This window comes from Myodes glareolus, chromosome 21, assembly GCF_982192425.1.
Source record: "Myodes glareolus chromosome 21, mMyoGla1.1, whole genome shotgun sequence".
In the NCBI taxonomy this organism is placed as follows: Eukaryota; Metazoa; Chordata; class Mammalia; order Rodentia; family Cricetidae; genus Myodes; species Myodes glareolus.
This window is the reverse complement of record NC_142046.1, coordinates 47,429,849-47,442,774: the sequence shown is the minus strand read 5'-3', so window position 1 is coordinate 47,442,774 and position 12,926 is coordinate 47,429,849. Positions and strand designations below refer to the sequence as shown.

The 12,926-nt window shown below is 38.1% G+C and overlaps 1 protein-coding gene across 6 annotated transcripts in view; it reads right to left on the bottom strand.

Moving 5' to 3' along the window:
* The window catches only part of Csrnp3 (cysteine and serine rich nuclear protein 3), a 199,332-nt gene that overhangs the window by 109,259 nt on the left and 77,147 nt on the right, over nt 1-12,926 (bottom strand). Inside the window, exon 1 of one of the 6 annotated variants that reach the window (XM_087900025.1) lies at nt 2,043-2,335. The exons of 4 other annotated variants lie outside the window; for them this stretch is intronic. The gene's annotated coding sequence lies outside the window, so the exon portion shown is untranslated. Of the gene's footprint in view, nt 1-269; nt 424-2,042; nt 2,336-12,926 lie in introns of those variants that run through there. One more of the 6 variants, XM_087900024.1, reaches the window with a different exon arrangement.

Sequence of the window (12,926 nt, the reverse complement as noted above, 5' to 3'; positions counted from 1 at the left end):
TCAAAATTCACACATACCCAAAAGGCAGAATTATTTAGAAACCCAAGCCTGTTTCTCTCATGAAATAGTCCATCAGAACAAAAAAACCCCAAATAGGGAAACACTAGGAGGAAAAAAAATAAGAATAATGATAATAACAAGAAGGAACTAGCGAGGGTGCCTGAAAACCAGCAACATCCTGCCAACTGCCACAGAGAATTTAAATAACCAATCACCATCAGTGTCTTTAAAAGAACTAAAATCAGGCGCATCACGAAATGTCACCGTACCTGCATGTACTTTAAATGACTACGGCACACGCTGTAAAATCTTCAGAAATAAAGCGCACTTCCTTCAACAGCTGCAAAACAGGGCTGCAGAAGCCCAGGATCATTTTTTTTTCCAGGCAACTGATCCAGCTTTCAGCCAGCCCCGTGACCTTTGAACTCCCTTCTGCCCCCTCCTCTTCTGCAGTCAAAGCCTGCGCTGGTCTCATTTGCATAAGGCTCCGGCAATGCTCCAGCAGCCAAAGCGGAATGCTGGGTAAGGAATTGTGGAGCTGCGGTTCAGCCCCGGTACCTGCATCCCCGAGCACCCGGACCCGCAATTGGGAGTGGGCATGCTTCACCAGGCTGTCAACATCACACCCCCTAGGTCCATTAATGGATGAAAGATTTTAGTGGTTGTCTCAGTCTTATGCTACTTGTTTACCGTCTCCCCACCATGAGCTGTCTGCAGCGACTCTGGTAACCAAGGAAACCCAAATAGTCAAATACTTCATTTAAATACGTGTAGTGGGCCAATTTTAAATTGTCATTAACGTCGCTTGTTTTGGAGACATGGCTCTTTTTTTTAAAGTGTAATATGTATCGCATGCATAATCCGGCATATGGGGCGTTTTTTTTGTTGTTGTTGTTGTGGTGGTGGTGGTGGCGGTTTAAACACCATTTACAGACATCAATTTACATTAGGCACTATACACATAGATGCAGTCACTTTAGTAATTCTGAAAAATGCTAAATGTGCCCGAGTGCGTTAGAGATCATCAGTCTAAATGGAACCCAAATATTAATTGTAAAGAATTTAGGTCCCAGGATGCCTTTAAACGACACATCAATAAAAACATAGAACAAAGTTAAACTGCATATTTCAGCTCGAAGAGTCTCCTCAAGGTACGGCTGGTCTTTTCCAATAATTTTGACTGGTGAACTGCTATCTGCTAGAGTTTACTCCTGGCCTCAAATTTGTACACAGAGCAATCTGTCTATTTGAAATACAAACTTCTCAATTACTCATAAACCCAAGATCTAGTTATTCTCCAGATAAACATTATGTGTGCAGATATTTTATAAATACCCACAAAGGCATAGGTTTCCTTTTCTGAAATGGTGAACCAGTGAAAATACTGATAATCAAATGATTAATTTAATCCTGTTTTTAAAATTAAGTTAATTCGCTTTTCTTCACATATTTATGACTAACATAAATATATAAAAGATTTTTTAATATATAAAAGGTTTTATAAAAAGCAAATAAATATTAGTACGGATATATCACTAAAGTATAAATATATCTTTAAATAACATTTGCAATTTTTCTTTTAAAATTTTATTCAAAAATTATACATTTTACATAAATATCCTGCAGTATATTGAAAAACACTAGCAAATCTGAATGATTCATCCTCTATAATTAATATAAACTAAGGCAATAAGGAATTTTTCACAAGAAAAAGTGAAGCTTTTTTATAGCAGCTATGCATTAGCCATTCTGTTTTATATGTTTCTGCATCCCTAAAGTATTAGAAATTATTAAATAAATTTTTTCTAACCTATCAATCTTTAAATTGACTAACTCTTCAGTTCAATATAATAATATCAGCATTTCTGTTATATTTGACTTCATCAAAAATTCAATCTTGCTGGATCAGTTCAGGTGCATCCTTCCTATTACACATTGCAAATACCTTGTAAAGTTGTTGTTGAAGGCAGAACACACATTAGCCCAACCTAATTTAAATGCAATCACATACAAGGGAGGGGGGGGTTATAAAAGTCACCGACCTGTTCAAACAGCCGTAGTCGAGTCCTGGCACTCCCTATTCATTAGAATCCAAAATAAATCGATTATCATTTTATAGTACGTGTCAGCATCGCAAAACGCATCGCTCTTCCTGGTTCAGTGGAATCTTCTTACATTTCCCAGCCCCGTGTTTTATTGCCGGTACCATATGCTTTATTGTTCCGAGACAAGAGCTTTGCTCGCACAAAGACCCATTACCTCCCGCTTGCCGCACGCTCGGCCTCAGCCTCCGTGAGGCTGCCTAGATGTGATCACATGGAGTTCTTTCTGCCTGAGAAAGCCAGGCTTGCCACTGACTTCACTGCGCCTATGGATATTTTTATCAGCTGACTCTACTAGGAGGAAGAAATAACAGATTAGGGAACTGCCCTAAGACATTCATGCAGCGCAATTTGGGGAAATCCGTACATGACATTTTATTGGTACTGAAAATGATTCACCAGCCATTAAAAAGGGGGGGGGGGGCTAGATTTTATGCTAATTGGAGGTTGAGTAAGAGTTTATGGGAAGCAAACTTGCCCAAGCCTTTTCCTACCTTCCGTTTCTGAAAATACTGTTGCATTAATATTATGGAAGAGTCCTGTACTAAAGAGCCAAGTTACAGTACATTTTAACCTTTTAATAGCTACCACTTCTTTCCTTGGTCCCGCAACCCCCACTAAAAGGCCGGATGCTGGTTCCCTCAGAATTTCCTCCAGTAAAATCCCCATCTCTAAAAGATATTATATGTATATAAAAATAGATGCCAATTCTTTTTGATAAGGAAGGTGAGAGGGTTAGGGTCTTTTTATTGAAAGATATAAATGAGGTAGGTGATTAATTTATCTTCTCAAAAGATGACACATCCCTAGAACAGCTGACTACAATGAACAATGAAGATCTCAAGTCAAAGAACAGATGGTTCATACTAATTCTTAAGATTGCAGTAACTTATTTTAGACAGCTTACCTCAATAAAGCATATGGTTTACCTTATCTGATTTTAGTGCTAACAAGTACTTCTGGAGAGGATGGCTCAACATTTACAGGAAACTTTAGCGGCTTAGATACTGTTTTAAGGCATGTATACTGTGTATGTCTGCACACAATCACATTATCTTTGCAAAAATAAATTCTCAAAACGTGAAAATCAACTACGGATCTTCAAACAAACAAACAAAAAGCCTGCTTAGTTGACAGAATTTGATTAAACATGCCATACATTTATGAGATAGTTTATTGGTAGTCTGTCTAACTTGAATTGATATCTAAAAGCTTTTCAGTCACAAATGTCAGGGATTATCTTATGGCAAATACATGAAAATTCAATGAAGATCACAGAAGGAAGTGCCAGGAGCACCATAAAGTAATCATAAAAAATTTCCTGCACCAATATATGGATATACAGGGCATTGTCGTGGCCCTAATAAAAATGTCAGCCTTGAATCTTAAAAAGAGTGAAGGTACACATGTATATATTCATATGTTTATCAATATACACACACTTGCATCCAACTTCAATCAATAGACTCTTGGTTCCTAAGAGAAGAACACTGCAATGTGAACATTTTGCCAGCTAATTTTAAAAAACAATGCAGAATAAGTCAGTGTGGTTAAAAATAAGTACTAAAAACAATTTTTAACATTTTTGATATTATTTGAAGGGTGATTACTGATCTGGAATGTCTCATGGCTTAAGTAATAGGTTGTTCTTAGCATGAAAGAAATATTGAGATATGCTGAAGCGCCACCATTTTCAAGTATTTGTCCCAGACCTCCCATGTTCATCTTCCTGTCTACAACAGGAACGACACTAAACATACAGAACCTGGAGTCTTAAGCAAAAGTGCAAACAAAAGGCTCCTGCCGCATCATATGAACACCTTTAATGACGTCATCACATGTACATACAAGGAAATAAACAAAAGGCAGCCATTTCTTCTTTTACTGCATCACTTCAAAACAGTGAGACAAAATGGGTGCTAAGTTCAATGAGAGAACCTGCTATGAAAAAAATCAAATTACTTCAGAGTTCCTTTGGTGTCCTGCAGGGTGTGGCGGGGGAGTCAGAGAGTGGGAGGGAGGAGGGGAAAAAAATCTGTCTGTGTCTGAATTTGGTGTACAGGTATGAAAAGAAATAATTTAATGTGAGAACTAAAGATAAGAGAAATCAATATAAAAATTGCTACAAATAAATGCCTAGGAAAAAAATGAAGACTCGCTGGGAGGAAGACTATCAACACAATATGTTAAGTGTAAAATCCACATAAGGTCATTTGAGGAAAATTAAAATTAAAAAGAAAAAAGAAAAAGGAAAATTAAAGGTAGATGCCAGAGCCATAGAGACCGAAAAGAGGAAGAATGGATTACACAATAGTAATAACCCAGGTTACTACTGTCTTAAATGGCCTTGGTAAGTTACTGTAGTATCTGATACCCAATTATCAAGTCTGTAAAGCAGGAAAAAATACTTTCTTAGTGGGAAAGTCTTGAAATATACAGTAATACTTCTATGTTTCAACTCTCTAGGTTGGATGTAACCAAGCATTGGTTAAATATTAATAATAAGAAAACATAGGTCATAAAATTTTAATAACTGATTACAATAATTACAATAAATTATTTTTACATCAAGTACAAATGGGACTTTTGGAGGAAGAGATCATCCTTTGTCTAATGTATAAAAAAAAAATGGAAGACATTTAAGAAGTAATTTGGAATCGCAGGAACTTGCCTCACGATTAAGGCAAGTCACAAACCAGGCATATCATTACAATCAAAACTCTGGAATCCTCTGTCTGCAGCATGGCAGGAGACCTGCAGCAGAGATTCTCACATCACACAATAAACAACGGCGCTTCTGCTTATGTAACATTTCACCAGCCAAGAGTTCTGCAGATTTGAAATTGACAGAGAAACACAAGCTCGCAGCTTAAAACAGCACATTGCGTCCAAGATTAAAGGGGTGTCTTAATTTATGATATTGAAAGTTGTGGACTGGAAAAGGGAGTTCAACTCTTGCTATTAATTCTTACTAGGTTCGTTTTCCTCTGAGGGCAAATCGACATCACAGAATCAGTTGGTTTCATAACTTTTCCCTTCAAAATCGGCAAAGGTTATCAATGGAAATCTAAGGCGTTTGTTTTCTAGCTTCCAAAGTAACACAGGCGTTGAGTTCTGCTAAAAGGACCATCCGCTGAGAAGAAAGGCTATCTCCCCAAGTGTCTGGGTTTCGAGGCTGCATTACCCTGGATTCTACCCCAACACCTCTTGTTGATTTCTCCCTCAATGTGGTTGCCCTGCGTTTCCTCCCAGTCTGTTCTGGGAAGTCAGTAAGTTTACTGTATCAACTTAAAAATCCAGGAACAAGTGAGACCAATTCGACAAACATTTATTGGAAGGCACCATGTCTCACCCACTGAGACAGTTGCTAGGGATATGAAAATGAACTATTAACTGTTCTCCAGAAGATCAGAGTCTATCTTTAAAAAAAAAAAAGTCAATAAGAAAATTGCTGTAGAGAATATGATAGAAAGGCTGCGACACGGGAACACTGCTTCAATTCCAAATATCTTATCAATTCAATATGTACTTTGAATCAAATCAGTATAATTTATGTATGTAGATACTCCTATTAAAATCAGAAAAATATTGATGCAATATAAAATAATTAATTGAGTAATCTATTGACAATTTTCCTTTCGGATATCATAACCTAAAAGAGAACGCAAATCTTTCATAATAAAATTGTGTATGATGGTTCCAAATTTTTTGCTATTCTTTAGTGAATAAGTACGGGTTAACTCCCTCTCCTTCCCTTGTGGCTGCCTCTACTGAATTCTTTTCCAGGTGTCTGAACATTGTAAGGATAGATCTTCAAAAATCCCTGGCTTCAATTGGAAACACTTACTCCCAAATTCTCGGAGCTACTGTGTCAGGGGATTGCTTACCCCAAGTCTACCATTAGGATGATTGGGAAGTCACCCAGAGGCCCTCTAGGGGAAAGGGAATTACAACATAAATGTCACCTTGGAGAATATACAGAGACAAGGGCAGAGCTTTATAAACTACAATAAGAGGAAATTGGAGTTGACTTTGTGAGATAGGAGATGCAGGCACATGTTCAACAGTTAAAACCAAAGAAGAAGAAAAAAAAAGGTGGTGGCCCCTCTGAGCTGCATGAAGCTAGAGAGGAGAGTATTTCTGGTATGGACGTGCTGCTATGAGGTGACCAAAGGAGGAGGAGAGAGGTCAGGTCGGAGCGACAGACAAAGAAGACGGCTTGCCACTGGGTAGCTCGATGGAGTACTGGGCCAGCCACCAAGTGTTTGAAGACGTGGGCAGAAACAGTGAGCTTGAACTAAGGGTGATAACTGAGGCAAGAGTCTAGCACAAGGGAATCTTAAACCTGGTGAGACAAACTGGCTTTTGATCTCACTGATGACTTCCAAGGCTAAAGGCTCAAAGGTTAGGCTACTGGTCCTAACCAGACTAGAGAACATTAATTAAGCTAACTTTATCATGTTCAGTAATTTTGCACATATTTTGGTTTGTACTGCCATCAGAGGGTCAACTTTCAAATAATCTGAAAATATTTAATGTCAAATATTACTAACGTGTTTTGGAGGCCCAAACAAGCTTCTTTGAATAAAAACCGCACAGAATAGTATTTACGTTATTTTTTTATATCTGATTCTATCACCCAGGGACAGGCTAAGGGAGGGAAAAGAATACATTCTGTCTGGGCAGAAAAGAAAAATTTAATGTTGATAATGAAGCGTTAGGGTTAACACACTCACACAAATACTGGCTAACACATACAACACCCACTGCTACCCGTCAAAGCAAAGAAACGTAGAGTTTCATCCTTGTAGCTTTGCCTTCTGTTTGGACATTAGACTATGAAAGCAGCAGATGTTGAATTTAGCAGTTTGTGAATGGACGCTCTGAAGGGCACAGGTTAAATGGCTGGAATTGCTCTATAGCTCCAACTACAGCAGCTACAATACGAACATAAATCATCTGAACCTGGCTCCAAGAAAATCTGTATGCAAAGTGGCCCAAAGAATGAAGTGTCCAGATTTGCTCTGACCCTTCCTTCTACTCTCACAAAGGCATTAGAAAACAACATTTGTTAAGAGAAAAGACCAAATGAAGCAAACCTCCCAGGAACACAATGGATACACTTATGTCATAGCGGCATCAGCAAGGGTATAATAGCAATCTCTTCTTAGGCTGATTTACATATCTAACTTGGGGCAAAACAAAATATGGAATTAAATGGGACAACCGAAAATCAACCAGAAACTGAACAGTTCAAAAAAAAAAACAAAAAGAACAGTGGAATAGAATGGATGAATTTTTCAAGTCGATGAGGTTATTATATTCCATAACTAAAGATACCACAAGACTGCTTTGGAGACAAGACTAAGAGAAAGATGGTTTTTGTTGTTGTTATTTTGTTTTTCATTAACACAAACCCACAAATACTTGACCAATCAAATAAATTGTTTTTGTATATAAAATGGGTACATACAGAAACAGCCTTGGATTATTATTTATATGGAATCATTGATGCAAGTATGTAAGCAGATGTAGATTTGATGGCAGCATCTAATTTATATTCACTGACTATCAATGTTCGGAACGAGTTTTATTTTCTGACATGTTAAGAGAGATAAACAGTATAGCCAGTGACCTAAGTGATTTTTTCCATCTACATGCAGAACCAGATATGAAGGATCAATAGAAGGATGATGAAGGTATTTTATAACTGAAGAATGCATAAGAACATAAAGACAAGAGTGGACAGCAGTATCCAAATTCACCTAATTTGCATAGTTACCAACTGCTGACTGTTTTATAATTAATAATTAACTCACATAAATCATCGAAACAAGTCTATGATAGAGTTTTCTTCAGCTCTCTTTTTTATAGATGACATAACTGGGTCTCAGGCCAGGCAAATAGCTCAGTCAGTCTAGGAAGCGTGACTTAAGTTTCAATCTAGCCTGGCTCTAGGCATGGTACCCTGCCGTGATGATAGGCTTTGCAGAAGACATAACAAAATCGTGAGGAATGACTGAAGCTCTTGTGGAGAGCCCTGAGGAAGGCAGTCCAAGGATGGTCGGTCTGGCAGGACCAAGCCTTTGCCCTTGTGATTCTTGGAGCCTCTCTTCGCATAGATCTGCACCATACAAGATAGCGAAGGGGACTTGGTTACATCTGTTTTTACGAAGCTCTGAAAACTCTTCAAAGAGTGAGTTGTGGAAAGAACCTGAGAGATTGTTAAATTATTTCAGAAAAAAAAGATATAAAGCTCTGAATGAATAGGGTGGTCGTCTCGGGGTAGAGAAGAAGACTGGGCAATGAACTTGGCAGACACTCAAACTGGGGAGGAAGGAAAGAAAACTCAATGAGTAGGGTTTTTAATTTAGGGAAAAGAAAGATGATAACATGAAGCAAGGCTAAAAATACAGGAAACTTAGATGTAGAGCTATTCAATGCTATTCTTAAGTCATTTTTATGCATCAGGCAAGGACAGGCTTACAAGGAATAGAAGACACCGTCTTTGTCTCTCAGTGCACAGGTACGGCAGGGGAAGCTTGCAAAGAAAATCTATTCCTTAGATACCAAGTGGTTCCGTCATAGCTAACTTTTAAGAATATAGACTTTCTCTTAATGACTTTAGTAAAGATTAAAAATGAACAAAGCAAGGCTGCCTTTTCCACAACACTTCAAATCTAGAATGTCATCAACTAAATGCAACTGTGATGAGTATCTAAGACACCACTATATAGAAGCAGCTTGGGCAGATTGAAACCATACTCCTGATCAAGAAATCCACCTCCAAGCTTTACGTTAACATACAAGCTGAATAAATGCAAGAAGTAAATTAGATTTCTCCTTTAGGCAAACGTACTAATGAGCTTGCTTCCATGGTTGCTAATGCTAGTGGCAGGCTGCTTGGTATGAAGCATGCTCTTTCTTTCTTCTTCATATAGTCAGGTTCCTATTTAGTATTCATTATTCATGTCTATTTTTATCAGAGAGCACCATTACATGAAACCACAATCCAAGCATATTTGGCTCTCGGTTTTATTTATGGGGGAAAGAAATTATGCATCCTTCTGATACTGGGGTGTGTCTGTTAGAGTCACAAATATGTTACATATGGATAAAGGAATATGTCTGCTCCTTAAGGTTGGATCATGTAGTGTTTAATTTAGGAAATCTGTCTAACCACAGATTTCTTTTTTCACTTGTATTAATGTGGAAAACCAGCAAGACATTGAAGAAAACCAATAACTTTATAAACAAACTGATAAAATGTGTTCATTTTAACAATAAATACTGGTGAAGATGTTGGCAAGAGGGAACCCTCATATATTACTAACAAAAATGCAAACCAGTCCAGTCCAGCTCTTTGGGTACTCAGTATAGAGAGCCCTCAGAAATGTAAAAAAAAGAGAGAGAGAGAGAGAGAGAGAGAGAATAAATTTACTGTTTGACATGCCTCTACCACTCCTGGATATTTACCTGAAAAATGCCACATCAGTATATGACAGAAATCCTTGTCATCAATGCTATTATTACAGCACTATTCACAGAAGCTGAGTCACGGGACCCGCCTAAGCGGTCCAAGAGGAATGATTAGAAAACAGATGTACTAGATATACAATAAATTATTTTTGCCATAAAGACAAAATTATATTGGCTGTTGGAAAATGGGAGCCCCTTGAGATAATCATAGCGACTAAATGGAGCCAGCCCTAGAAAGACAATTATCTCTTGTCTTCGTTCATGTGTGGTTCCTAGATTTCATATGGAAATACAGAGTCACATGTGTAGAACATGAAAGCAGAAGTGAAGCTTCCTAGAAGACTATGTTGTACTAGAATATTATGACCTCGGTAAATTTAGCTGTCCACTGTTTGTTGGCCATCTTTACCTTTTTAATTCCTGATGGCTATCTATGGAACATGTAATAAAAATGGGTAAGATAATATTCGGCTTGATAATTGCTACTGTTCATGGTCACTCACAGTTTAACAAATCTGTTATATTCATACATATGTCTTTGACCTGTGGAAGCTTAGGCTTACATAAATCAGTACAATTATGATAGTTTAGAAATCTGGAATCATGGGACAGCAAGATTTAACGGACAAGAAGAATGTAGTTTTGAATACAAAGGTATTTGAATACATCACATTTATAATAGCTAAAAATTGGAAGCATGCAAATGTATTTAAAATATATTCTCCATACTGTAGATTATCAGATAGCCATTAAAACTAGAGCCATGAGGATGCAAATATAATAAAAATGTTTATAGAATAAAATTTATGTCAAAATTGTCATAAATACAGTAGATGTAATTGCAACTAGTGTGCATAAAAAAACTGGAGAGAAACATAAAAGAATTAGCGATTATGAACGAGAATAAAACAATATACACACTGTGGTCATAGTACAATTGGCTCTCTGTATCCACTGGTTCCCAATTACAGACGTCTACCAAACACAGAAACACTTAGGGAAAAACTCACTTGTACTAAACTTGGACAGATTCTTTTTCTCATAATTGCTCCCTAAATACTATTTGCATAGCATTAAATTGTGTTGGGTATTATAAGAAGCCTAGAAATGATCGAGTATATTATAAGAGGGTGGCTCTGTGCAAATACAGCACCATTTTATTAGTGGCAAGGTTCTACAGCACCCCACATCCTGTTGTCCCAAGTGTGGTCCCAGAATCTCCATTCCATTAACACCGAGGGACTGCTGTGTTTTAAATATATAAGCATAAACTAAATGGAAAAAAAAAACAATCAAAATTGTTTTTTTAAAACAACAGCAATCTCTTGGAATGAGGTGATGTGGTGCTTCCTACCTCTACTTTTTCCATACTTTTCTAGTTTTATTGCTAGTGATGCAATATAAAATGAGACAGTATTTGAATTGTTATTGTGTTGAAGTGAGTTATCCTAAAATTACCTCAGCAGGAGAAGCATTTAAAAATCACAATGTGTCTTTAAACATCTTCAATGGCTATGAATTTAAGCTTTTAGAAATGAAAGGAATTAATCCCTGACACCAACACTCTACCCTTGGGCTAGATCTGACACTTACTATAGCTGTCTACTAGGCTCCCTAAGGAGCAGATTGCTTTTGATTGATGAGCAATCCTCTTCAGCATTTTCTACCAGGAACCAAAAACCAGGGTGTCTCACTAAGGTCCCCTCACAGGTGCTGCAGAGCAGGTTAGTACCCACTCGTCCTTCCTAGAGTTGCAAGGGATAAAAAGGGTGACCGGATATGGCATACAAGAAACTCAGCGAGTGGCACTCCTGACGGCTATGGGGCCACAATATGATAATAACGCCGTTTATCTGCCTGAGAAAGAAAGAGAAAGGTCGAACTCGCCAAAAAAAAAAAAAAAAACAAACAAACAACAACAACAACAAAAAAAACCCACAAACGTTGGGGGAAATGGTCAGGGCACCTGGGGGAGCATGAAACTTATTTAAGTGAGCAGGGGAGCTTGAGAATTTAAGAAATTAGATAATTTAGATAATCTACAGCTGGATATTTTGCAGTTCCAGTTAAAATTTAACAGCTGAAAAAAAAAAAAAAAAAGACCCGGGGTAAAAGTACCTAATTGGGAAAAAAAAAATTGTGAATTCCTGCCAAGGCTCCCTTGTGCTTGGAGAGTGCCCTGAAGGCAGAGGTTCCTCGGGTCAGCTCTTCCTTTCTCTCTAGCCCAGGGATTTCTAGCTGAAGATTTCTGAAGCTGGACGTGATGTGCAGTGAGTTCTGTTACAGTTACTAATTGATACTGCAAAAAGAACCAATCATTGCTCATAGTTGGGAGCTGTTTCCCAGGCAACAGCATGAGGGAGGGACGTTTTTAAGTGAGCATTGCTCAATCAATCTTCAGCTATACCTAAGAGGGAGACCCCTAGAAGTGTCGTGTCCGGGGGCAGTACAGTGGTAACAGTTCCGTAAGATGTCTCATCGCCCGATTTCCCGCAATTTCTGGCCCTATTTCTCACGATTTCTTCTTTCCTTGGTTGAACTCTTCCTTTGCACATTATGCAAATCGATTTCCTATTTCTAGACACACCCAGAAACAGGGGTGTCTATGTCAAGAGCCTTGCCTGACTTCGTATTAGCAGGCACAGAACCCACCTTGAGACTTGATGGTTAAGAGGTACTGAAAACTAAGTAATAAGTTCTTGGGAGCTTCTATTCTGAAACAAGCAAAAGGCGCACACAAACATGGAGACAGATGTCTTTAGGATATTAGGTACTGCTGGCAAAAAGCTTCAGGTTGTTAAGAGGACAGAACTGTTTCACACTGACTTCCTGTTGGTGTATCCCAAACTTGTCTAAATAAAACAGACGAAATGCTGGAAACATTGCAAACCCTGGTTTCTTCCCAAGGACAGGGTTACAAGGATTGCATTGGGAAAGATGGCAGGGGTTTTTTCTTTTCCTACAGCCACGCTGCAGCTGGAAACACATTTTCAGCTTAAAATTTTTCAGCAAAAAAAAATTTCCTACTGACAATATTTCTTGGGCCCTTACTTCAGGCACCAATCTTCCCATCAACATTTTCCCCCTTCCTTTGTTTCTTTTCTTTTTTTCTTCAAAATAAGGAAAAAGATATGTTTCAACCTGTTCTCAGTACCGTAAGCAGTCCCTGTGAAAAGTCAATTCCTACCAACAATTCCTACCAAGCTCTTTGGAGTCCCTGGGTATTGAGTGGAGGTATGCACACATCGTGGAGTCTTCCGGCTTTTCTAACAAGCCATCCCGCACTGTAGAGCGACACACCTGCCAATACTCAGGTCATCAGTATTTCTGTCAATGGAGGTGTCC